Below are 26,901 nucleotides of genomic sequence, written 5' to 3' on the forward strand. Positions count from 1 at the left end.
AAGAACCGGATTACAGCAATACAGTTACATGAGAATTCAGTTTGTAAAACAGAGCCTGATTCTTCCATCCTTATTCAGGCAAATCATTTGCCCATTGGAATTACTGACGGAAATGGATATTTTTAAAAGAACAACAATAATGGGCAATGGGTGAAAACATTGTGGAGATAAACTGATGGTGTCATATGTACTGAGAGAAAAATATGTTGTGAAACTAAATAAAAGAGTTCACCTGTTTGGATTAGATGCTTAATATACTTAACATTAGTATGAGATGGAACAGCAAGGAAATACCTGGTAAACAGAAGATATCAACCACCCGGTACGTATAGTTATATTTGTTTTACATTAATGATAAAAAATGTTAAAATGATTTATATTATTTATGCTTAATCATATGTTAAAACAACATGTTATACCCAGACAATGCCTTCTTCACCATGTCGTTTGAGAGGGAACTTTTATCATCACCATCTATAGCTTTCACAGCATGTATTATTACCACAATGTTCTTATAATAGCTACCTCATGAATTGCCACAACCAATTTTCTTGGCTATTAAAGTGGTATTTCAGCCCCATCACCATCTCCCCACCACCAAACACCTAGACAACACCTTCCTGGCTAATGTTCTGTACAGTGTGAAATAATGACCAACCAGGATTGCAGAAAAAGACTGAATTGATAAACCCATTATGAGCAAGTAACAACAGAGGGATCGACTATATGCATGTAGTCATTTAATATTCTTGCTTGATGTTTGCTTTCTGTCCAGGAATACCAAAAGTAAAATAAATACAAATATTTTGTAGTCTAGAAGAAATCCTATGTGTTGTCATGCAAGAGATCCATGTCTGACCCAAATTCAATTCCTTCAGACCAGAAGAGTTAAACATAACTGTTCTTAGACAGCAGAATGCTTGGACCCTAAGGAAGGGAGATTCTTGAATCAGTCTGCAGTGAGCCCTCTGACTGTTTCCACAATATCCTTGATGGACTCTGGAAGGATCCTAATTTAACCGTTCTCTGCTGGAGAGACTACCTTTGAGCTTCTGAAGCGTGGAGGGTAAGTAAAAACTAAAATATGGGGATATTTCTTGAGGCCTCTAGAGGGGCTCTGATACAATAATACATTGTGTAATGTGGATTAGGGTGATGTGTAAATTGGCCTCTCCTATCTGGGGTTGATACAAATTCTATTAAGCCAACGAATACTCAAAGGACACTCACAGCCTTGGAGTTGCTGAAAGCACTCGTTCTCTATTTCCATCTTCAGGGTGGGGTACATTTCATGTCAGTTGATGCTGTTATTATTCAATTCCCAGGCACAATTCTCTGTCACTAACAAGATGAAATACTAGGTCATCCACATCAAGTTCCAAATTTTATTTATTCAAGAACAGTTAGGTTTTATGATTTATGTTTCTTAATGGCTGCCGGAAACTTTTCCAGAAGAAAAACGATTGGCAAGCTCTAAGGAAATGTATCCTTTTACAGGCAATTTGGTTTTGAAGGGAAAGTTCCAAATTATTAATATGATAATTCCCTGTGTCTAGAAATAGTTCAAAGTCAAAATATATGCTACTTTGAGATATACACAACTTGAGATACTGACAGGTATGCAAGTAACGTGCAATGTTGTGTTAAACAAAAAACAAAAAAACACAGGGCACCCAAAACAATGTCCCCCAAAAGTCTATTGTTTCCTCAGGTCTTATTCAGCCCTAGCATAGAGGTAGAAAGAAACATAGTAAGAAGAAAGATTGTAGCAGTGGGAGGAAAATTAAAAAGCTGTGGACTTTCTCTGCCTAATGAGTCTCTCTCTCTCTCTCGACTCCTACCCGCTCTACTAAAGCAACTGGCAGGTGCAGTATTATTCTGCAGATGGACCAGGAGTGGCACACATACAATTATATAAGTCTGGCACACATGTGTTTCTGCTTTACATTAGATGCCAGCTGACCCACCAGTAGCCAGAGCTGAGGGGACATCCCCAACAGTTGTTGTACATGGAGAGGAACCAGTCCTCTGGCAGTACAGTATTAACCCTTCTCCAAAACAGAGCCTGTATCTGAGCCAGAGCAATCATTCTCACTTTCTCCTGCTCCAGGACTGTCACTCTTTGTTTCTCTTCTCTGCATTGTCACAGAAGTGAAGATTGTTTTGGATGGGATTAAGTAGGAACAGGTGGTTCTGTAACACTTGTGAGCGCCACACTTACACACATGCATCATGTTCTTCCATTCTTCTCATTTCTTCTCGTGGGTTATTTTAGGTTGACCAGTGGAAGAGGAGGAAAGGAGAGGGAGGCTCTTCCTATTGTTCAAAATGATCACTATTTTTGATGAAGAAGCCACTTTTATTCAATAATGGACCCATTTTCCATTGGAAAAGGCCCAGTTTTGCTCATAAACTGGCCTAGGGGGCCAGATTTACTGTGGAAGTTAGGTGCCTAGAGATGCAGATAGATGCCTAGTGGGATTTACAAAGCCACTTGAATGAGTTAGCTGTTTAACACCCATTGACTTAAAATGGGAATTAGGCACCTCATCTATTTAGGCATGTTTGTTAATCCCATGAGGCATCTATCTGCATCTTTATGTGCCTAAATTCCTTTGTAAAGCTCATCTGGAGTCACTAGACCATGGGTCCATTTTGTTTTTGCTTGAATGTACCTAGTTTAGGGGAGAAAAAACCTTGCAAAAATGTACCCATTTTTGAGATAAATGAAGAAGATAGAGAAATCTTGGACCAGATTCTTGACCCCACTGTGGAGGTCCAAAGGGAACACAAAGTCAACTTAATCCTCTATCTAGGAATTCTCCAGTGCAAGGGAATCCCTAGATAGTGTACAGCAGAGGTTCTCAAACTGTGGTCCATGGACCACCAGTGGTCTGTGAGCTCCATTCAGGTGGTCTGCAGATAGTTCCCTCTAAAGTGCATGCCTGGATGCCGCACACAAGAGAATGAAGGGCCACCCCCCTAAATAGTGGAGCCATGCTGGTGTGGCTCCAGTAATTAGGTGCCTGGACCCTGGAGAAGACACACATGTAAGGTGAGGTGGTAACCTTGGGGGGAATTAAGGGGTAGGTGGGATGGGGCAGTGGGGTGAGAAGATGGGGGGAGGGGGAATTTGGGACATGCAGGGCTGCGGTGGCCAGAGAAAGAGGCGACTTTCCCCAGCTCATGGGCTGCAGCTGCTGGGGAGAGATGGCCCTCCTTCCCAGCCCCAGCTCTGTGGCTGCTGTGGCAGAGGAGAGAGGGAGAGACCCCTCTCCTTCCCAACCCCAGCTTGGTGGCTTCCGCAGGGGGAAGAAAGGGCACATCCATCGCATTAGAAAGATAAGTTTTCTGATATTAAAATATAAATTGTGTGCTTTTATTTGTAGAACAAAAAAAGTTTATTATTAAGTTTTTTTAATATAGTGCTTTTATCCAAAGCACTTTACAATAGTTAGCTAATGGTACAAACAACATTTGGAAAGATCATTAAGCGGTCTGCCGAGACTCTCAGCAATTTTCAAGTGATCCATGAAAAAAAAGTTTGATAACCACTGGTATAGAGCTTGTGGACCAAGTCTGTGCCCCTCCCGCACCTCAGAGCCTCCCCACCACCTCAGAGGATATGTCCAGGAGGAAGGGGAGGTGGCTGGAGTGCCTGTGCATGCCAGCTGTTTCCTACTGTCAGAACCCTGGAATTGAGGGCAGCTGGAGGTAAATTGGAGCATATTTCAGTAATGCATGGTATTTTGACGACTTGTAAGGGAAAAGCAAGATCTAAGATAGGTTTAGTGTTTAAGGACATGTCCCATTGATCCAAGATCTCTGCTGCCTCAAAAGAAAGAGAAGTTTAGCCTGAAAAGCCAACCACAAAATCCAAAAAAGGAAATGATACAAAAAGTTTTAACATCATCATAATAAAGAAAACAAGAACAAAATTGGGTTCCTTTAAATACCTGACATTTATCACACCATGGGATTTACCTTTACTGCAGTATTTAAAGGGTTCCCTACTCTGAGACTGGTGAATACTGCAAAATAGCACAGTAAATTTAACTACTGTGAGCAGTAAATGTCATGATTTTAATGGTGTCTACTGGATGTTAGTTGGTTATACAGTTAGCCACGTGTTAATATATAGGGCCAGATTCTCACTTCAGTTATGCCAGCATAAATCAGGAGTAAATGATCAATTGATCATTTAGATCAATTAGTGTGAAACCTACAAGTCATCAGAATCAGGCCCTACTCCTCCAAACATGGGGAAACATGGGGAAAGTTTAGGATCATAATATTGGGCTAAATCTTGAAGTCTTCACTCAGTTCTTATTTAGGAAAACTCTCCTTGGAATCAATGGACTGAATAGGGACCTCATGATTTGGCCCATTGTTCTGATGATGGATATGCTGAACCAGTCTCTACAGTTAAGGCTGACCTGAGTTTTGCACTTACATCTATAGTAGGTTCAAAAGAAGCTTCTCATCCATTAGGACAGAGCTGATGTTGTCTCTCGTATAGTCAGATTCAAAATGAAATACCAGTTGGGGCATCACTAAGAGATTAAGCAACAATTGAATTTCTGTTGTAGCTGGAGATTTTTTTTCTTTCCTTTCAGTTCTTAGCATTGTAGCCTAGAATGTGGTGGTTTTTTTGTGCTTTAAGGAGACTTCTTCACTCTCCTTCCTCGATTATGTCTATAGAAAGCCAGGGAGGGAAGAGCGACAGCAACAGTTGTACCACTGACGTAACCATGGCACAAAAGGGTGGGGATTAGTGATGCAAGGAGCAGTCTTTTTCCCTCCTTCCAATCCCCTCCATGATCTCCGTTAGCTTTTAAGGCACTTTAATTAGCCAGTGAAAGAAGTTTCCCTAAACAAACTGAAAGGAGGGAGTCGCTTCAAAACAAATCACTGGAGTAACATGAAGAGCCTATTTTTGTCTGCGTAATTCATAAAAGCAGCCTGACGGGTAGAATTCTGGAGGCAAAGAAATGTCTGTTTAATCAAAAGGCTTCTCATGATCAAAACTCCTCTATGGCTAGTTCAACCTACTAGACCATTGCAGATGGCCAAAGCAAATACTAAGCATGGATACTGTAGCAAACTGCCTAAGCCTGCCTGCTGGCCTCTAGAGATCTTCCCTCAGAAGAATAGCATGGGCAGTGATAATAGTTTCTTCAAACCACCAACCTGCCACTGGCCCAAAACCTCCTGGGTTGCAGACATGAGGCACTGCAGAGTCCTACAAGGATTAAACCTTACTGAAGGTAGTGCTTTTGAAAACGATTCTGAAGTTTCTCAAATTCTAGTACATCTGAGGGAAAGCGCCACTGACAAATGAATGTTGTGTTTTTTCTCAGAATTGCAATTTTTCTTCTGTGAGTGTGAGAAATGGAAGCTAGGTGGTTATACAGTTTTGATATTTAATTTTGAGTCTGAGTTTGAGTTTGGACAAAAATTTTCCAGGGATACCCTGTGATTCCATTACACCACAGAGAGGCACTCCAAACCCTTCCATTTTCAGGCTACCTCATTCTAAGTACCCATAATTTTATTACACATAATAATTGTAGTTGCATAGACTAAGATAATGGTAATTATATCTCATGCTTCACAGTGATTACCTGCTGAGGTGAGGGAGGGCTTTTTTTCCCAGCATTTTAAACAGACTAGTTGCATTATGGGGTTATTCACCTTTCTCAGGCACATTAGATATTGGTCACTTCCAGAAGCAAGATACCAGATTTAATGGATTGAAGGTCTGACCCATTATCACACATCTTATCATTATACAGTACCATAAGTCTTTACTGTAATTAATCAGTGAGAGATTAGTGTATATTCCCAGTGGGAAGATACTATGTCGGAGAAATAAGTTTAGTTGGGTGATGTTCTTAATTAGCTATTAACTCATTATCCAGAATGTTTGTGCCTTTGGACACAACCACCACATATGACAAAATCCTATTTGTATGTAGTCCTTGCAACACAATGGGGAATAATTCCAAGCACTTACATATGGTGTCTCCAGAGTCTTATATAGATGTGATGGAGGATTTTGATCTAGGCTTCTTTTAGTGAGCTAGCGGGCACACATACATGTAGTGAACCCAAATCCTGTTCCACTATGCAGCCTGAGTAAATGTGTTGAGCCTTGGGGATGCACATGAGAGTAAAAGAGAAGCCCCTCTCCCAACCTGCTGCTTCAGAAGATCAGCAGGTCCCCATCCACATCCTGTACTCCAGCATAAAGGCTCTGCGATTTTAGTGACTCTGTGCACAGCAGCAGATCCACAAGCCCTGGCCTGCACTCAAAAAAGCACTCTGCATAGCAGCACAGGGAATCTCCATGAAGCTTGACTCCTTACCGAGTAGTGTGCACACCTCCTCTGTAGACTCCTGAAATCCTGTCCACCTAGTGGTAACGCATCAGTTTTTCTGGGTCTGGGAGCTTCCATACCGACAGAGGAGTGGGTACAGAATCAGCCCCAGTTTGTGCATAAGTACTAGGGTTGCCAACTTTCTAATTGCACAAAACCAAATACCCTTGCCCTGAGGCCCTGCTGTGACGTTGCACTCCATATGTTTTATGGAAATATGCTAATAAGCGTGAATATGATGTAACTGGAATATGCTTTATGCAAAAGGTATCCTGTAAGGTATCATTACAAAGCTTATAATCTACTGAGTGTGTTCATCCTATCTGTATAAATGTATTGTTCTTGTATCTGAAGCTAGAAATATAAAGTATTACTCGAAAGTCCTATTGTAATTATGCAAGGTGTGGGCCATTAATGGTGGCTTGGCCGCTTGGTGGCTCCCCTTAACTAAGACAATTGATTGTAAATGGCTCTGTTTACTTGTAAGCATTCCTGTATATGTGTGTGCCAACCAGTGAGTAATGAAGTCTCACAGGACATGTGACCATGTCACCTGGTACTGGAATCCATCTTAAACCTGGTGCTTTTCCATTTAGAAGGAAGGGTGGGAACCCAGAGTGAGACAAAGGATTCCCGCCTTGTGCCAAAGATATAAAAGGGAGTGGAACAGAACAAAGGGGCTGCAGTCATGAGAAAACCCTTCGTTTCCACCTGAGCTGCAACTAACAAGAACTGTACCAGGGGAAAGGATTGGTCTCATACTAAGAAGGAGTCTAGTCTGTGAAAGAAGCTTATTGGAACATCTCTAAGGGTGAGATTTACCTGTATTCAGTTTTTTAAATGTATTAGGCTTAGACTTGCATGTTTTGTTTTATTTTGCTTGGTAACTTACTTTGTTCTGTGTGTTATTACTTGAAACCACTTAAATCCTACTTTTTATACTTAATTAAAACACTTTTGTTTATTAGTAAACCCAGAGTAAGTGATTAATACCTGGGGGAGCAAACAGCTGTGCATATCTCTCTATCAGTGTTATAGAGGGCGGACAATTTATGAGTTTACCCTGTATAAGTCCCAAGGGGGTCTCTGCATCCGAACCCATCACATCCACCTCCACTCACTCCATCCCCCCTTCCTCCATCACTTTCACTGGACTGGGGCAAGAGGTTGAGGGCTCCAGCTGGGGGTGCGGGCTCTGGGGTGTGGTCAGAAATGGGGTTGGGGTGCAGGAGGGGAGTCTGGGCTGGAGCAGGGAGTTGAGGTGCGGGAGTGGGTGAGGGCTCCCACTGGGGGTGTGGGGTCTTGGGTGGGGCCAGGGATTAAGAGATTGGGTGCAGGATGGGGTTCACGGCTGGGGCAGGGGATTGGTGTGTGGGAGGGGATGTGGGCACTGGCTACAGGAGGGGGCTCAGGGCTGGGGCAGTGCATGGAGCTTCCCTGATCACCCCTCTGCTAGGGCTCACAGGGACATGCCAACCACTTCCAGGAGCTGCGCAGAGCCAGGGCAAGCAGGGAACCTGTGTTAGACCCACTGCGCCACCAACCGAACTTTTAATGGCCAAGTCAGCAATGCTGACTGGAGTCGCCAGGATCCCTTTTTGAAAACTGGATGCCTGGCAACCCTAATAAGTACAGGGAACCACAAGTGCTGACTTTTGTTTTTGCTGGTTTTGTTTTTGAGCCCCTGTGTGAGTGGCAGGTAGGGCCTTGGGGGGAAGAGACCAAGCTGGAGGAGGGCACGGAGCGTGGGCAGGGGTTTAGGGGGAAGAGGCTGTGCGGAGGCTGGGCCTTGGGGCAGAGCAGCAGGTGAGGCCTCTGGGGGAAGAGGCCGAGCAGAGGTGAGGCCCTGGGGCAGAGTGGGGGTTGGGGCCACAGTCCAGGTACTGGGGCCCACAAAAGAGTAATCCAACCCTGTGGGTGTTGAGCACCCCCTATTTTTTTTATGAGTGCTTGAGCCCTGGAGCACCCATGGAGTTGGTGCCTATTCAGAGAACCATTTTCCTTTACACAATGATGATTGCCCACTTTGTAATACAGGTGAATTTGTCTTTAATGATTCCTTACATTTTTATGGTTTCAGAGTAGCAGCCGTGTTAGTCTGTATTCGCAAAAAGAAAAGGAGGACTTGTGGCATCTTAGAGACTAACAAATTTATTTGAACATAAGCTTTCGTGAGCTACAGCTCACTTCATCGGATGCATTCAGTGGAAAATACAGTGGGAAGATTTATATACACAGAGAACATGAAACAATGGGTGTTACCATACACACTGTAATGAGAGTGATCACTAAAGGTGAGCTATTACCAGTAGGAGAGCGGGGGGGAGAGGGGGGAGAAGGGAGGGAAACCTTTTGAAGTGATATTCAAGGTGGGCCATTTCCAGCAGTTGACAAGAACATCTGAGGAACAATGGAGGGTGGAGGGGGGGAATAAACATGGGGAAATACTTTGTGTAATGACCCATCCACTCCACCTTGATTATCACTACAAAAGGTTTTCTTCCCCCAGCTCTCCTGCTGGTAATAGCTCACCTTAAGTGACAGGTTTCAGAGTAACAGCCGTGTTAGTCTGTATTCGCAAAAAGAAAAGGAGTACTTGTGGCACCTTAGAGACTAACCAATTTATTTGAGCATGAGCTTTCGTGAGCTACAGCTCACTTCATCGGATGCATACCGTGGAAACTGCAGCAGACTTTATATATACACAGAGAATATGAAACAATACCTCCTCCCACCCCACTGTCCTGCTGGTAATAGCTTATCTAAAATGATCATCAGGTTGGGCCATTTCCAGCACAAATCCAGGTTTTCTCACCCTCCACCCCCCCACACAAATTCACTCTCCTGCTGGTGATAGCCCTTCCAAAGTGACAACGCTTTACACAATGTGCATGATAATCAAGTTGGGCCATTTCCTGCACAAATCCAGGTTTTCTCACATCTCCCCCACCCCCATACACACACAAACTCACTCTCCTGCTGGTAATAGCTCATCCAAACTGACCACTCTCCAAGTTTAAATCCAAGTTAAACCAGAACATCTGGGGGGGGGGGTAGGAAAAAACAAGAGGAAATAGGCTACCTTGCATAATGACTTAGCCACTCCCAGTCTCTATTTAAGCCTAAATTAATAGTATCCAATTTGCAAATGAATTCCAATTCAGCAGTTTCTCGCTGGAGTCTGGATTTGAAGTTTTTTTGTTTTAAGATAGCGACCTTCATGTCTGTGATTGCGTGACCAGAGAGATTGAAGTGTTCTCCGACTGGTTTATGAATGTTATAATTCTTGACATCTGATTTGTGTCCATTTATTCTTTTACATAGAGACTGTCCAGTTTGACCAATGTACATGGCAGAGGGGCATTGCTGGCACATGATGGCATATATCACATTGGTGGATGTGCAGGTGAACGAGCCTCTGATAGTGTGGCTGATGTTATTAGGCCCTGTGATGGTGTCCCCTGAATAGATATGTGGGCACAATTGGCAACGGGCTTTGTTGCAAGGATAAGTTCCTGGGTTAGTGGTTCTGTTATGTGGTATGTGGTTGTTGGTGAGTATTTGCTTCAGGTTGCGGGACTGTCTGTAGGCAAGGACTGGCCTGTCTCCCAAGATTTGTGAGAGTGTTGGGTCATCCTTTAGGATAGGTTGTAGATCCTTAATAATGCGTTGGAGGGGTTTTAGTTGGGGGCTGAAGGTGACCGCTAGTGGCGTTCTGTTATTTTCTTTGTTAGGCCTGTCCTGTAGTAGGTAACTTCTGGGAACTCTTCTGGCTCTATCAATCTGTTTCTTTACTTCTGCAGGTGGGTATTGTAGTTGTAAGAAAGCTTGACAGAGATCTTGTAGGTGTTTGTCTCTGTCTGAGGGGTTGGAGCAAATGCGGTTGTATCGCAGAGCTTGGCTGTAGACGATGGATCGTGTGGTGTGGTCAGGGTGAAAGCTGGAGGCATGCAGGTAGGAATAGCGGTCAGTAGGTTTCCGGTATAGGGTGGTGTTTATGTGACCATTGTTTATTAGCACTGTAGTGTCCAGGAAGTGGATCTCTTGTGTGGACTGGACCAGGCTGAGGTTGGTGGTGGGATGGAAATTGTTGAAATCATGGTGGAATTCCTCAAGGGCTTCTTTTCCATGGGTCCAGATGATGAAGATGTCATCAATATAGTGCAAGTAGAGTAGGGGCGTTAGGGGACGAGAGCTGAGGAAGCGTTGTTCTAAATCAGCCATAAAAATGTTGGCATACTGTGGGGCCATGCGGGTACCCATAGCAGTGCCGCTGATCTGAAGGTATACATTGTCCCCAAATGTAAAATAGTTATGGGTAAGGACAAAGTCACAAAGTTCAGCCACCAGGTTAGCCGTGACATTATCGGGGATAGTGTTCCTGACGGCTTGTAGTCCATCTTTGTGTGGAATGTTGGTGTAGAGGGCTTCTACATCCATAGTGGCCAGGATGGTGTTATCAGGAAGATCACCGATGGATTGAAGTTTCCTCAGGAAGTCAGTGGTGTCTTGAAGGTAGCTGGGAGTGCTGGTAGCGTAGGGCCTGAGGAGGGAGTCTACATAGCCAGACAATCCTGCCTTCAGGGTGCCAATGCCTGAGATGATGGGGCGCCCAGGATTTCCAGGTTTATGGATCTTGGGTAGTAGATAGAATATCCCAGGTCGGGATTCCAGGGGTGTGTCTGTGCGGATTTGATCTTGTGCTTTTTCAGGAAGTTTCTTGAGCAAATGCTGTAGTTGCTTTTGGTAACTCTCAGTGGGATCATAGGGTAATGGCTTGTAGAAACTCGTGTTGGAGAGCTGCCGAGCAGCCTCTTGTTCATATTCCGACCTATTCATGATGACAACAGCACCTCCTTTGTCAGCCTTTTTGATTATGATGTCAGAGTTGTTTCTGAGGCTGTGGATGGCATTGCGTTCCGCATGGCTGAGGTTATGGGGCAAGTGATGCTGCTTTTCCACAATTTCAGCCCGTGCACGTCAGCGGAAGCACTCTATGTAGAAGTCCAGTCTGCTGTTTCGACCTTCAGGAGGAGTCCACCTAGAATCCCTTTCTGTAGTGATCACTCTCATTACAGTGTGTATGGTAACACGCATTGTTTCATGTTCTCTATGTATATAAATCTCCCCACTGTATTTTCCACTGAATGCATCTGATGAAGTGAGCTGTAGCTCACGAAAGCTTATGCTCAAATAAATTTGTTAGTCTCTAAGGTGCCACAAGTCCTCCTTTTCTTCTTACATTTGTATGTGTCTCTGATTGTCTACCTTATTGATTAGCAATTTCAAGAGTGTATCTTTTCCATATCAACTTTCACTGGGCTTTATGTGTTAGCAGAACACCAGTGTGACGGAGCTGCATGTATGTGGAAAACAAATATCCTTTCCTTTAAGTCAGTGCCTCTTGTACATTTCATGAATTGTAATCTTTGGAAAAAACAAGACATTAGAGCTTTGTCAGGTTTATGAGAACTCTGATGATATTTTGTGCACATATACACACATACACATTCATTTTTTGTAACTTATTAGGTGTATGGAGAAGAGGATCCCATCATTCTTTCTTTTCTTTTTATTCTGGTCATCATGACTGTATATTTGAGGGCGTGAGTAAAGGATGTGTGCCACAAGCTAACAGACAACTGGGACTGGGCAGTTAGGAATACTTTGTGTCAAATCAATACCATTCAGTGTATGGTATGCTTGCCATATTTATAGAGAGTCCATTTTACTCCATGCATGAATTTGGGTATATTATTTCGACTTTGTCCTTTGCCCACATGAGCAAGACCCAACTTATTTTCAGTCACAGTTAAAGGCTGGATTTTCAGTTGATGTAAATCAGCATAGCTACATTAAAGTCAGTGGGATGGTGATGATTTACAACAGCTGAGGATTTGGTCTGTTGCTAAGTTATCTCTTGGGATTCCTGTTGGGATTCCATATCCTGTCTGGATATGTTTATAACATGTTGCCCGGCCGTTCTAAAAAATACATTAAGCAGCAAGAGAAACAGGGAGCAATGGGAAGGTGCCTGTGACAGACAGTTTGATGTTAATCTGTCAGTAATTTGATATAGAGAAGGATTAATGATAAGAGTGAATTAAGATTTATATGAACCCTGCTTTAAACTCAGAGGCAAGCCAAACATGAGTTGGATTCAGGTTAATATCTCCAGCCAAGAAAATTAGCATGCATTAGGCTGGAAGAAAAGGCAATGGGTGGTTGGACTAGTAGGTGTTTATTTGGGAAAAAAAGATGTGAAAATAGGCCAGGAGAACTATTGTGTGTGTGTATATACCTTCAAAAATACTTTGTTGTACAGGAAGAACAGGAACCAAAACTGTTTATCCACAGCAATGAATGGAATCATGAACATATAAGAAACACAAAAAAGGAGTAGTCCAAAGAGACTGTTGTCTCCTTGTCAGAGGGTACAGCTGAGTAAAAAATAGAGCTGGTCAAAAAAATTCTGTTTAAACTTTTTTTCATGGCTTTTTAACAAACCAGAAATATTCTATTTTCTTAAAAAAATATATTTTCATAGAAAAACTGAAAACCCGTTTTTTCCCCTATTTTTTAATTAATCCCTCCCCCCAAAAAATTCTAAATTTGTTCATTTTCATCCAAATTTTTCACAGGGGGAAAGAAATAATTCTGGATCAGCTCTAGTGAATACCTTTCTGGGTAAGGTCATAGGCAATGGCGAAAGATCGAAGTAACCTGATCAAGATCAAGGTCGTAAGATACCTGAGATCAGAAACTGTGTCACTAACACACTGCTTGCTAAAAGGGTCAGAGAAGAGATAAGACACACACTTTAGAAACGTAAGATATTGCATATTGTCCTGCGTTGACACAAAGGGGACCTAGCGAGATGAATTTTTGCAGTGTTTCAAGCTATGTAAATGAGGCAAACCATCTTGTTTTGTTCAATCTGCTTTTTTCTCTCTACTCTTAATAAATCTTTCTTACCTACAATCCCTGTGGTTTTACACTTTTGCTTGGAGGTTTTACACAGACCATCCCCAAGCTGTGAAACTCCCTTAAATCTCTCAGATGATATAGAGGAAGAAGAGTGTCTGGCACCTACAGAACTCAATATTCTCATTCCCAAAGGCATAGAATAAGAGCTTTATGAGGTGTGTGGCTCTAAAGACCATTAGACTGATCTAATGATACATGGGAGACCCCTAAGGACTATGGAGTAGACTGAGTTTAAGGGTAGAAGCTCACAGTCCCACTGGAGAGTATCACTTCTCTGGGAGGTACATACTAGAAATAGCCCAAAGGAATAAATAGAATCAGAATCCTCATGAACCTGGGGAAGTAACTGTGGATCTGAACCTACCTCTGCCAGATGCAGACAAACCAGAATGCCAGATCCAAGACCCATATTTTGAGGCTTGGACTCATCTATAGTGCATAGATAGCATATCTCTAGATTAAAAACTGGTTCTTAAATCTCATGATGTCCATGATTCTGAATGCATGTCTGCGCTCAGCACCATCAAACATCTTTCCAGTGTCCAGAAGGACACTCAGCAGGTAACCCCACTGTCCAGTCACCCTCATCATTGTCCTTGACATCTCAGCAGTTATTTCATCCTCCTTCCAAACTTGCTCCCTTCTCTCCCCACAGTTCTTTCATGTTTTGGATCTGATTTTCCTCAGACTCACCCCAGCTTTACATCAGTGCAGCTCCATTGACTTCACTGGAGTTCATTCTGATTTAAGCGTGATGAGAGAATCAGGCCCACTGAAGCCAATGAAAGCCTCCCATTGACTTCAATGGGCTTTGGATCAGGCCTTTCATCTCCTTCTCCCGCTCTTGGCTTTGGGCCTCCCAGGGTGGTGCCACTGTTCTTGGTGCAGTCTCTCCTTTCCTGTGGACCAAAGCAACCTCTGTCTCCTCTGTCATTCTTTCCTTTCAAGAATCCTTCCTTCTTTAATCTCCTCACAAAGCACCTCTCTTCTCAGACCCTTTCCTGAGGTCTCATGTGTCTTGTATGTCTTGGGCTGTAAGCTCATTGGGGTAGGAAATATGCTTTACTCTGTAAGTGCTATAGAAAAGATGCTTAATAATAATATTTCCAAGACCAAGGTCTTTCCTGGATGAATCACATTTGACCTTTATTGAGAATTTTATGAATGGTTTTATCCCCACCTCTTCTAGCCAAGACTTTTTGCTAATATTTTTCTTTTAGCATTTAAGTAAGAGAGAGGCTATGGCTGCTAAAAATAAAAAATAAAAGGCAAAAAACATTAATTACTCAGATCTAAACAAAATCTGGGAAAGTGACTCATAACCCAGAAGAAATCCAGGAATATCTTGCTTTTTACTGGAAAAAAAAAACCTATAGAAAACTAAATGCCCCTCTTGATACACCCTCTTGATAAGTGATTATCGTGATCTTAAAGTTACCCAAACTAGATCCTACTGTAGCTCACACTCCCAGGCTGTAATGAAGAAATGAAAGATGTCAATAAAACATGCATGAGTGGGAAGGCAGGAAAGCCAGACAGCTTGAGTTTTACAAATGAAAGATAAATAAAATCACCTCAGTGCTAAATAAAAGAATTTAATCAAAGCAGAGAACGCAGACTACTTCTACCCAAGCAAAGCCAATAATACACCCAATAGAGGGCTGCCTGCTTTCACAATCTATCTGGCAGCCAGATAATTTGTAAATAAATATCGCTTGCCTTATATTAAAGGCAATTTTTATAGCACCCTAGCCATGAATTTCCTGAATGCATCCTTGATGTATCTCCACTCCAGTGTTTGGAACGAGATCTTTCATGTGCATTTGGTCTTTAGTGTTGGAAAACGTTTGTAACGGTGGAAAAATGCTATTATCGCTACAGTAACTTAAACGTTTGGGGTGAGTGACTTCGAGACCTGCTCATGAGCCACTGTTCAGAAACAAGGTAAAAATGGGGGAAAGATACAAAAAACCGATACAAAAAATGGAGTAAAGATACAACTTGGACTTGCTTTATCATATTCCTTCTTACACCCTCTGCACCTAAAAATTAGACTGACCTAGCTACATCACTCAGGGCTGTGAAAAATTTCATACCCTATGTGATGTAGTTAGGTCAACCTAACCCTCACTGTAGATGCAGTTCAGTCAACACAAGAAGTTGTCCGTCAGCCTTAGCTACTGCCTCTCAGAGAGGAAGATTACCAACATCGATGGCAAAAACCTTGTCTCGATGTAGGAAGCATTTATACTACAGCACTACAGCAGCACAGCTGCAACCCAGTAGCTCTGCCACTGAGTTCAGACATGGTTAGGGTTTGTCTTCATTGCAACAATAAGCTCAAGTTATTCCCCTGGAGCTAGCCTACGAGAGTGACAGTGATCACACTGCAAAACACACCACCAAGTGATACGATTAGCAGCACAGAGTGATTGGTTTAGTGTCTGAAGAGTTCTTCTAAGCCCTGGTCTACACAACAGAAGTAGGTCGACGCAAGGCAGCTTACGTTGACCTAACTCTGTACACATCTACACTAAAACATTGCTTCGACCGATGTAACTCTTCCACTTAGGTTGATGTAATTAGGTTGATGCATTGTCAGTGTAGACACTGCATTGTTTACATCGACTTTCAGAAGTCATCCCACAATGCCCCACCCTGACAGTTAAACTGGTGCAAGTGCTCCAGTTGAGGATGCACACCGCCGACACAAGCAGCGCAGTGTGGACATGCAAAAGTGATTTAATGACTGTGGTGGCTATACGTCGACTAGCTTCAATACAACAGTTCCTCCCCCCCACACACACACACACCAAGCAGGCCAACTAGCTCAAACTTTAAAGCATCACTTAACTTGAGCTAGAGATTTGTGTGTGTGGACAGGAATCAGGTTAGGCACCAAATTCAAGTTATAACTCAAGCTAACAATGCAATGAAGACAGGCCTATTGTACAATCCCACCCTGGATAATTTACCTCAAAGTAAATCACACAGATTTAGCTATGTTTAATTTATACCACACCTTAAATCATCATGGACTTTGGCCACATACATGTATATTTTGCCATCACAGTAATCATAAAAGTCTCAGTCAAAGCTGATTGAAAAGGGGGGGGTGGGGGCTGGGTAGCTCAGGAGATTGAGAAGGAATCAGAAATCATCTCTCTGGGTCACAGATTCAAATATCACTCAGGGTGGCAGTAACCAGAAATCGTTGCCGTCTGACAGATAGCCATTCAAAAGTTTATGCAAAATGACTTAGTGGATAAAGTCAAGTTCTCTTACGGGTCTCCATCAATTAAACCACTACCATGATTGGTAGCGTTGTTGGCAAGGAGGCATCAAGTTGATGGTCATGGCAACTGAGCTATCCTTTCATCTAGCGCACAGAAAATATGCCTAGATGCATAAAATACTGCCAGATACTGTGACTGTGGGCTCTTTATAAATGCTACAGCTAGACAGATAAATCGTTCTTAATATGTACAGAATCTCTCTGTATGCTCTGCATTCAGTGCTAACTGCTATCATTAAAAATGTTTACTTCTCCTGTGCATTGTCAAATTGTACCAATTTTCATAACTAAATCTTTGCCCCCTGTATAAATTGCTCACTCTTGCAAATATGGCAAAAAAAATTGTTTGAATTTGTTTCAAACCTTGCTCTGACCTTTAGAGGTGATCCATTCTGGGAGGGGCTGAGGCCATGGACAGTTTGAGGGTGCTTAACCTCTGCAACCCAAGCCATAATTTTTCAGGGGGTAAATGGAAGACTTTCTCTCCAGAGCTAGTAGTTTTCACAAGCATGAAAACTGCCTTAAAAATGTTTAAAAACTGATTCTGGTGGAGTTTCCAAGTTTGTTTAAATATTGAATCAGGAGGATTGATCCGATTGCTGTAGAACTAAGTCTAAGCTTTAAAAGTTCTGATCCTGAAACCGACTTCATGGAGGCATACCGTTATGCTGCTATGCACCTCACCAAACTCAGCAGCACTCCATATACCACATGCCCCTCCCCCCAGGCAGTTAGGAGCAGGATCTGAGCCAAACGTATTCAACGAAGTACGTGTTTATTGATGAGGACACCAACCTAGCATTCTCAGAAACAGGGATTCTTCAGGAGAGATTTAGAGGAGGAGAGAACGAGTGAGTGAGCACTTGGTGAACAAGAAGTGGGAGGCTATTTCCCATGTCCGACTAATCAGCTGCATTTTCACAAATAAGACATGTGGGATAGCTTTGGGGGTAAATGCAGCGAGAAAATTACGATAAGAATCCACATTTTAAATGACAAATTTTCAAGTGGAAATTTCAAAGCTTCAGCTGCAAATGCTCTGTTGTTTTGTTTTTGTTTTGTTATTCAAACTCCAAGCACCCCTAAAAATATGCAAAAATGTTCCATCTATATTGTAGGGTAGCTTTTCTCAGTAAGGACATGATTTTCAAAAAAGTGAGTAGTAACTGCACACATAAAAATGCATACACAATGATGTGCCCAATTTGCTTGTGCATTTGCCATACTTAGCTGTGCATTTTGTCTTTTTGCAAGCCAAAATGGCCAGTTAAGCATCTAACTGGTCGTTGTGCATACATATACCTGATTTGTGTGTGTAATTGTATTAGCTGTACACAAATTAGGCCCTGAGTACAAGATAATTAGTCTTCTTTGAAGGGTTTTAAATGATAAAAGTTTCACTTGATATAGCATACAAATGTGTCAAACTCATGTTCCAATTAAATATTAGAATGCTGTTCCATTGCCTTTCAATATAAAAAAATTAAGAAAGATTAAGGTTTTTTTTAAAAATGATCCTACATTCATGTGATATTGCAAACAGATTAAAGAATTTTTCCTTTAAAGTGATTTTAGAAGCTATTTCTGAGATGTATATCTGCTGTTTATGGATCACAACTAACTTTATTGTTATGTATAAACTGTACTTTTGAGTGCTGTAAGAGGTATCCCCTATCTCACAATAAAAATATTATGGAACATTATATTTCCATATAGTAATGGCACTCTTATTTTACTAGTAGGAAAGGTATTGTACTAATTTAATTGACTAACATGAAAGTCTCACAAGCAAGATCAATATTTTATTTTCTCAACAGTTTTTGTCAATGAAGGTTTAATTTTATATGCATAGAAGATGTTTGTGTATCTCACAGTCATCATCAGGGGTGTGGCCTCCTTTTATGCGGACAGTCTTGTGACTAAAGCCAGGATGTATAAATTCTGCCACAGACTTGCTTTGTGAGCTGGGGTAAATCATTTAAACTCTCTCTGTCTTAGTTTCAACATCTGCAATGAGGAAATAGTAAAATAAGATTTGCCTATTTCTCAGGGGTAATGTGAGGCTTACTTCAGTAATGTTTTTAAACCGTTTTGATTACGTAAGATGGAAGGCACTATAGACAAAGTACTGTTATCTACAGAATAAGAGCCCTAGTCTAATCTCTGTTGGAGTGATGTAAATCTGGAGTAATTCTACTGGCTTTTACACACACACACACACAAACACACAGATTCATAAAACTAGAGATATAGCAAATAGTATTGTTCTTAAAACAATAGAATTAGAATTGTGTGAATGTTCATTTATAAACTCACAACTTGGGCCAAGTTCTTGAAAGGGATTGCCAAGGTTCACCAACCTTTCCCTGAACCTAAATCTGAGGGATATGTTGAGCGAATCTGGATCACTTTATGATTTATGGTGGAAAGCATCTGAAACTTGATGGTCAGGATTAAGTTTGATTTGAGCCTCTGGGTTTGTTCAAATCCAAAACTGGATGAAAACTCAGAGATTTTGAATTAGAATTTGGAGAGTTTCACTCAGCTCTGATTAGACTATAACTATCGAATGAATAGACTTATTTACTGTTCTATTAAACTCTGTAGCTTCCACACGTAAAATAAAACAAGACATCATTGCTACCTCTGGCCTTTTCTGTGACAGTTTCATAAACCAGTTGTGTGGTACCTACTGCAGAAGTAAATATCAAGCTTTAGATAAAGATTTTGCAGTATGTTTATTCATCATGGACAAGAGGCTGAATTTTCTTTTTATTAAAAGTATTTTTTTAAATGACTCAGTGCTGCAAGTTCAGAATGTCCCTATAGTGATGTAGTGTGTTGAAAACTATTAAAATTACAAGCTATCATTTTAAGTTTGGAAGAGGTTTCCTGGTCCTGTTTTCAGGCTAGCAGACTCTGTAGGGAAGTCTGTGATCTGAGTCTTCAGCAGTTAGTCTGCAAAAGAGCAAGTCTGAAGCAAGATGGGTCAAGTTTTGCCTCTCTGCCTTCGATGCGTCTCTGCCTTTGATAACAGTCTGCTCTTTCTCTCGCTCTCTCTGTAATTGGTTGTTGTGTATTAGATTTCTGGATTTAAAGAAATAAAGTTGTTTTATATTGCAGCCTTTTCAGGAAGAGTATAATTTTTTCCCCCTAACTTTCTGTGTGCATGTAATGAACATAACAGGTGGAGATGGAAGAGAGGAAGGAATTAGGTAGGACTGGGAACAGATTGTGAGCTCTTTGGGGAAAGGATTGTTTCTACAGTGCCTTAGCTCAATGGGTCTCTGACCCTAATTGAAAACTTTAGGCCCTACCTCAGAACAAATAAATAAATAATAGTAGCAAATATTATTTGCTGAGAAAATATTTATAAAATCACATTAATATTTGTATATAAAAAGTAAGATTTGTCTATCATTCCTTTGATGTTAGGACACTTTTGGTACTTTGAGGGTGTTCATATGAGGAGAGGATATGCAGAGATGGTTTAAGAATTCCACCTTTTCTGCTTTGTGGTATATAAAGAGAAGGTAGAGTAGAAGAGTCTGGTTTTGAATACATCTGAGGGGAGTATTTTTAAAAGTTGATTCCTAGAGAGAAAATAAGTTTCTGTGCATTAGGAAAGTAAAAGAATGTGGTGTGAGCAGAAGAAGAAACTTTAGCCTCCTGCACTCCATTCAATCATTGTATTGTAATTTCTACTGTTGCAGATTGCTCCTGGGTAACATGGAACCAGATTTATTCTGCATAAAGCAAAGATGGACTTTTCCCCATACTAAACACAAACCTTTAGAATCTGGTGCCTGCTTATATATTCAGTTCAATTTTTTTCTGAGTGAAATATCTTAATGGCACAGACTAGACCTAGGCAGCTGCTATGATGTTTTGGGACCCCCCTATACAGACCTGGATTAATATTTAACTATTTTGGATGACTATGTGTCAAATAGCAAAGTCTGTGTGTGATACTCTTTTTTCCCCCCACTGACAGCACATCCCCTTCTATTTCTTTATTTTTATAGGGCCCAACTGTGATATTCCTGCTCACACTGCTTGTGAGTGTAAGTTACTATTCAGCATGAATAAGGCCTTCACAGTCAGGCCCTTGGAAAACAAGAAATCTTTAAGAGCATCCTCATAATTGCATGTTCCTTTCACTAGATTTGATAAATAGCATATGTGGTGAGGTGGGAAAGGTGTTCATATTTTCCAACTGAAGTATTGCCTGGTGAAGTATCAGCTTGGGTTACATAACTCATATATAACCAGAATTTTTGTGGCTCGTGAGAGAATAGTTGGTTCACCTAGGCTATTCCCCTGTCTCACACAGCTGTATTGGCCTGTTATTTTATCATGTAACAGAACTTGGGATGACTGATGCATACCTTGCAAAATAACCTTTGTAAAAATAAATCATGGAAGGGGGCAAAGTAATGGCAGTTTTTAAACTGTTCAAATCTCCTAAAAATGATACAAAGCATTTATTAGAGTGATGGGTTGCTTTTGAGTTCACTGGTTTCCCTCCTGTTGGGACATGCTCAGATCTCAGGAATCAGGCTCATGTTCCTGAGAGGAAGGATGGCTTCAGGGCTGGATACTGGCCTGGGTCTCATCAGATTAAAGTTCAGTTCTACCAAATTTCTGTATGACCTTGGGCCAGTCTGTTTTTGCCTCTGGTCCCCATCTGTAAAATGGAAATAATAACCCTTTGTGATGGGGTGTATCAGCCCCGCGATACCCTTCCTTCTCCTACCCGTTGTCTGTCTGATATGTTTAGCTTGTAAGCTCTTTGGGACACAGATTGTCTCTTGCTATGTTTAGCAAATTGGGGTCCCAATCCTTGACTGAGGCATTGAGGCATTACTGTAATGCAGATATAAATCATCACCATTTATAACCCTGTTCTTCAGTAGTGGTAACATTAGTGCAGAGCTGGTGATGCTGCACAGGTTATAGGAGATATTTATCATGTCTGTGCAGTAAGATGCCCAAAAAGGGTATTAGGATTGGGTGGTAACTGTGAGGTTAGTTTTATGAGTCTTCAGACCAAATCACATTGCAGTACTGTTATATGTTGTTACTTTTTTCTGTCCATGAGGCTATATGGGAACATCCCAGCGGTACAGAGGCAGCATTATCAAATGGTAATGCAGTGTTTGGGTGCAATGTCACAGATACACTGTGATTTCAGCTGGCAATATCACCCCATTCTCTTAATCTCTTTGTGTGGGGAGGGTGGGGGGAGCAGAGAGAGAGAGCAACATTGCAAAACTACCTATAGAGAAGTAATGCACTGACATTGCACAACAAACCACATCATCCTCACACCTTCACTGCACAAGCAAACATATCAACACATGGCATCCCAAGTTCCGCTGCACGGACAGACACGCACCTCTCCGCCCATCATAGTCAGACGTTCCTCCAACAGCTTTCTAATTCACAGTTGGCTTATCTTCCATCACCTCTCCCAATTCTCCTTTGAGTCTAGTTTATCTGGCTCATACTATCCTCTGCTGCATCATTCTATTCACATTAGACTGGAAAAATATAGGAACATTACTGACTAAAATGAAAATGTTTAAAACAAGAAAAACAGTGTGTGTTTTCGTGCTTTCAATGTCCCTTTCTCTATGCCTCTATTCCATTATCTTTCTTACCTTGACCTCAGTCGGACTAGTCACATGAGTAGCTGCTCACCAGGATGGGTGTGGGTTGCACAAACTGGCCTGAAACTCTGCCTCAGTTTTCTAATCTGTAAAATGAGGATAATAATAATAATTCTTATTCATCTATCTCTTGAGAAGTTTTTAGTTAACATATATTAAGTAGTCTGAGGATGACCAGTACTAAGATAAGTGTTTGGTATGGTAGTAGTATACTACTACCATACTGTCAGGAACTCAGCTGCCACCAGGCTTGGTTGCCTAGCAACCCAATGAACTCTGGTAGGCCCAATAAGCCCTTATTAAGTAACCATGCACTTTGCCTAATCAGATGAGCCAACTGATCACCATTTAAGCCTTGAAGCAACAGCATCACAGTGGCTATTCAATGCATTCCATGCCTCAAGCAGCACCTGACTGCTTCCTGTACAGCCGTTGCTCCACCCCTTTCCTGCTCCACTCCAGCCCAAGTCCTTGCCAACCTCTGTACTCCTGATACCTATCTCTTGGCTCTATCCGCTGGCTTGTCTCCTGTCCATGTCTCTGGTTCTCCCCTCTGATTCTGCTCTGACCACTAGTTTCACACTGCCTACACCTTGGTGCGTGACACATACTCCTAAGGAAATGGCTCTGTATCCATTCACTGTTAGAAGGACCATTCCAAATGGCAGCAGGGAATTCTCATGTAGATGAGTCAACTTTAATTGTCATAAACTGTACCAAGAGCTATGCTGGAATATTTTGGGAAATCACTGAGAAGCAGATTGCGGAAGGCTCTTATGATTGGCCTCATAGGTCACCAGGTATTGTTTATGTTGCCTGATTGGATTATAGGCAGGTTTCTGAAATATTTCTGTGAATATCTGAGCTTAAAATTCACTTTTGACAACTATTAGTGCCTGTAAAATGTGATCGCATAAATGTTCATGGAAAGTGAAGACAAGCAGGGAATGCAAGTATGGCCAAAGCAAATTTGTTAAAAAATGTGAACATTTATTCACAAAACATTTCTGCGGTATTTGTCTAGGTGTAAATTATATGTGTAGTTTGTAATAGCAAATTATTTCCTTCTTCAGGTGTCCAATCAAAGTTACACCAAGACCTTGTTTCCCAATTCTCAGAATGCAGCATAGAGAGCAATATAATAAGGCCCCATTGACAAAAATATTCCTTGATTGCAAGGACCTTTGATATCCTGAAAATGAATTTTCCCTACACTAGAGGTGCACTTCAGTTCACGCTGCCAGGTGTTTGCATTACAGTGATAATTTACGGCACTTTGCCTGCTGCTGAATCTTGCCCCAAAATGGAAACACCAGTGTCTAAATATCCAGACCAACCAGCAGAAGTTGAACAAATAGTAGCATAGACTACCATTATAATAACCAATGCAGAATGCCATGCCTACATGCAGCGTCACACCAAGCATGCATCAGCTTTAAACCAGTAAAAGTTTCTAATCTGGCCAATAAAAAAGCTCAGCTCTTCTCTTACAGATTCATATCTTTCTTTTATTAGCAGGCATGTCTATTATGTTAAAACTAAAAATACACATACATCACTGCATTCTACCCTCCTCCTCACTTCCTGCTACCCGCACACATACACAACCACACGTATTACTAAGGGCATATCTTCACTGCAGAGTTAATCCAGGCTATTTCTTAGGTGTTACCCCTAACCCAGCTCCCATCCACACACAAAAGCCCCTATGCACAGTTTTGTGGTGCTTTCAACTCAAACTAGCTGGCCCGTCCTGGGCTATAGACTAAAGCTTGATTGAGTTTTTCACTCAGGCTGGTAACCTGCTCACTTTGCAGTGAGGACACAGTATAAATCACTCAAGTTCTGATAGTCCTCCAGTGCCTTCCCACAATGCCCCACATACTCACAGAAACACAGACAAGTTCTCCCATAATCCATAAGGCCAGAATCATAGAGTGGCTCAGCTTACTGCAGCACAAAAGAACCATGAGATAAGCCTTCAGAAATCCTAGTGACTCACCCCGGTAAGTGCAATGCCAGTGAGTACACAGTGACTCAAGTAGTCATTGCCGTGTGGCCACTCACAGTCGACCTAGGCTAATCTAAGTGCTCAGACCTGAGTGCTGATTACCAGAGTTAACTCTGCAGTGAAGATACACCCTAAAGCAACCAATATTTGAAGTCAATTAGTACAGACAAAAACTGATTTCATATGTCTTGCCCCTTCCTTTTCAACCTAGCTAATTGTTTTTCAGGCACCTCCTTTTTTAATGGGAAGATACGGGGGGCAGAGGTCTTAACAACTAAAATAAGGGAGCAAATCTCCATCAGTGTCACTGAACTTGTTACACCATCAACATATTGATTGGATTGCTCTTACTTAAGGTCGCCTGGGTGAGCAGCTCATAGTTCAGGATAGAAAGCCAGAGAAAGAAAATGATGAATACTGCCTAATAAGAGACTTTCTGTAAATAGTGATTCATTTAAGGGAGAGTTGGTTTTCCCCTCCTAACGTTCTCAAGTCTTGAGCAATTGAAAAAACTCACACCTGATATCAAGGGTGATGTAGTTTTATGTAGAGTTCCTCTTCTCGACAATAATAATCCTTTGCCGAAACTTTTTCAAAAGTAACTAGCAAGATCAGAACGCTGAGCACTCACCCTCTGAAAATCAGACCCCTTTAAGTAGTCTCAAATTGGGCAGCCAAAAATTGAGGCACTCAGAATCATTTAGTCACTCCTGAAAACATTGGCCTTTGCTGTTAGGTACAAATATTGACTGCCTACATATACTATTGTTGAGTTGGGTTGGTTTTTTTTTAATCACAGCAATAGTGAAAATAACAATTGGTCTGTCTCGGGTATATTTAAAGGGCCTGATTGTGTGCTCACACACACTTTACACTGGCGTAACTCCATTGACTTCAGTAGAGTTATTCAATACTTAAACCAGTTTGAGAGGTGAATCAAGGCTGGATCTTGGTCTAGTGTAAATCAGCTTAGCTCCAAGATTTGACTGTCAGGCTCAATGTTTCTGTTTCTTCAGGAAGTGTTTCAAAGCCTAGAAAAGTGAATAGTCCTATAAGTATGGGTGCCTATGTGTTCTTACACGTAGAAATCAAAAACTGAAAATACGAGGGGTCTGGTAAACAGAAAATGGCCAGCATGCTGCTGTCGCCACCACAATATCTACTCTTCCCTTTCAGACGTTGTTCTGCTTCTCGAGTGCAGGCCTGGCTTAGAACAGCTTAGAACAGCCTGATGCTTCCAAAGACACGCATATTCTAAGTCCTATCTGAAGTGTTGTTGATGCTTTAGTTTGCCCACGCTACACAGGTACCCTATGTAGGGTGCTATGTTAGGAAGTCACCTTAGTGCAGCCTTCACAGAGAGATCTCATCAGAAAAAACCTGTAATGTATACCTTATATAGCCAAGTTCTCCAAACCATTAGACATATATACCCTTCTTATTTCCATTGACTTCAGGATTCTATGGCTTTTTATCAGTGCAGCTGCCGAGATTATTGTGAAAGTAATTTTGCTGTCAATGTGTATAGACAGAGCTTTGCAAGAAACAACACACAAAAATAAGATGTATTTTGTCTTTCCCCACCAGCCGCTGTGCTAACACTATATGATTTTTTACTATCAGTGCAACTTGTGATTATGTAGTGATAAGCAATCCACACTCGATATGCCATCTTATTAGGCAGTGTTAAATTGTTACAGTTTGCTTTGCTGAGTTTAAATAATCCCCGGCAGAAAAACTCGCTGAACCCAGAATGCTGAAATAAAAAATAAATAAGGGCTGGATTGTGGCAATTAGCCCTGGACTGCCCTTGGAAGAGCACAGTTTGTATGGTGCTGCTCCGGGTGCATAATAAGGGTGTGCATTTTACAACATCCACTAGACTAATGTCCATTAGTATCACAGGCTATTTCCTTCACCATGCTGGTCTGTTCCAAGGGGCAATGCAGAGAACTGTGGGACCATCACTCCACTTCCACCCTGCCCTTTCAGTTTCCTTCGTCCGGTGTGCAGTCCCTGTGCTCGTCAGAGTGCAGAGAACATAGGACTGCTTTTCTTTTTTAAACCTCTTTCCTCACTCAACTACCTTATGTTTTACTAGCAGCCAAGCACCAGCTGAAATGGCCACCACCACTGCTAGGAAAGTCCTACAGAAAAGGGAACAATGACGGAGTAACAGACTAAGTTGTAGTGAGGCGAGCAAAATCCTTGCTTGCACTAATTCACAGCTCTGCGCAAGAGACAGAACTCGGCCCGTTAGCAGGAACGCCCACCAAATGTGCTCATCCCACAATCTTAAGCCACCTTCACCACCAACCCCCATGATTTCAGATGCCCAAACTTCCAGCTTTCTTCTCCAAGCATTCCTCCAGCTTCTGTGAGGCAGCTATGTATTATTAGCAGAAAGAAAGAAGTCATGTTCAAATTGCAAATGTGAAATAACGTAAAATAAATTGAATTGAATCTAAAAATGAACACAGAGGCTCTGAAACTGATTGCATAATTCCATTTCATTCTAATTCCATTACCCTCCCCCCATTGTTTCAATTTAAATGA

At 41.6% G+C, this 26,901-nt stretch overlaps 2 long non-coding RNA genes across 3 annotated transcripts in view; one reads left to right on the forward strand and one right to left on the reverse strand.

The window, feature by feature from the left end:
* LOC142071170 (uncharacterized) overlaps positions 1 to 7,328 on the forward strand; it is a 36,998-nt gene extending 29,670 nt beyond the window's left edge. Inside the window, exons 2-3 of the long non-coding RNA XR_012667203.1 lie at positions 879 to 1,066; positions 6,977 to 7,328. This is a non-coding gene — a long non-coding RNA (uncharacterized LOC142071170). The remainder of the gene's footprint in view (positions 1 to 878; positions 1,067 to 6,976) is intronic.
* LOC142071171 (uncharacterized) overlaps positions 1 to 26,901 on the reverse strand; it is a 151,563-nt gene that overhangs the window by 32,619 nt on the left and 92,043 nt on the right. The window contains exons 1-2 of one of the 2 annotated variants that reach the window (XR_012667204.1): positions 24,224 to 24,308; positions 22,326 to 22,420 (exon numbers count right to left, since the gene is read on the reverse strand). This is a non-coding gene — a long non-coding RNA (uncharacterized LOC142071171). Of the gene's footprint in view, positions 1 to 22,325; positions 22,421 to 24,223; positions 24,309 to 26,901 lie in introns of those variants that run through there. The other variant, XR_012667205.1, reaches the window with a different exon arrangement.

This window comes from Caretta caretta, chromosome 2, assembly GCF_965140235.1.
Source record: "Caretta caretta isolate rCarCar2 chromosome 2, rCarCar1.hap1, whole genome shotgun sequence".
Classification (NCBI taxonomy): domain Eukaryota; kingdom Metazoa; phylum Chordata; order Testudines; family Cheloniidae; genus Caretta; species Caretta caretta.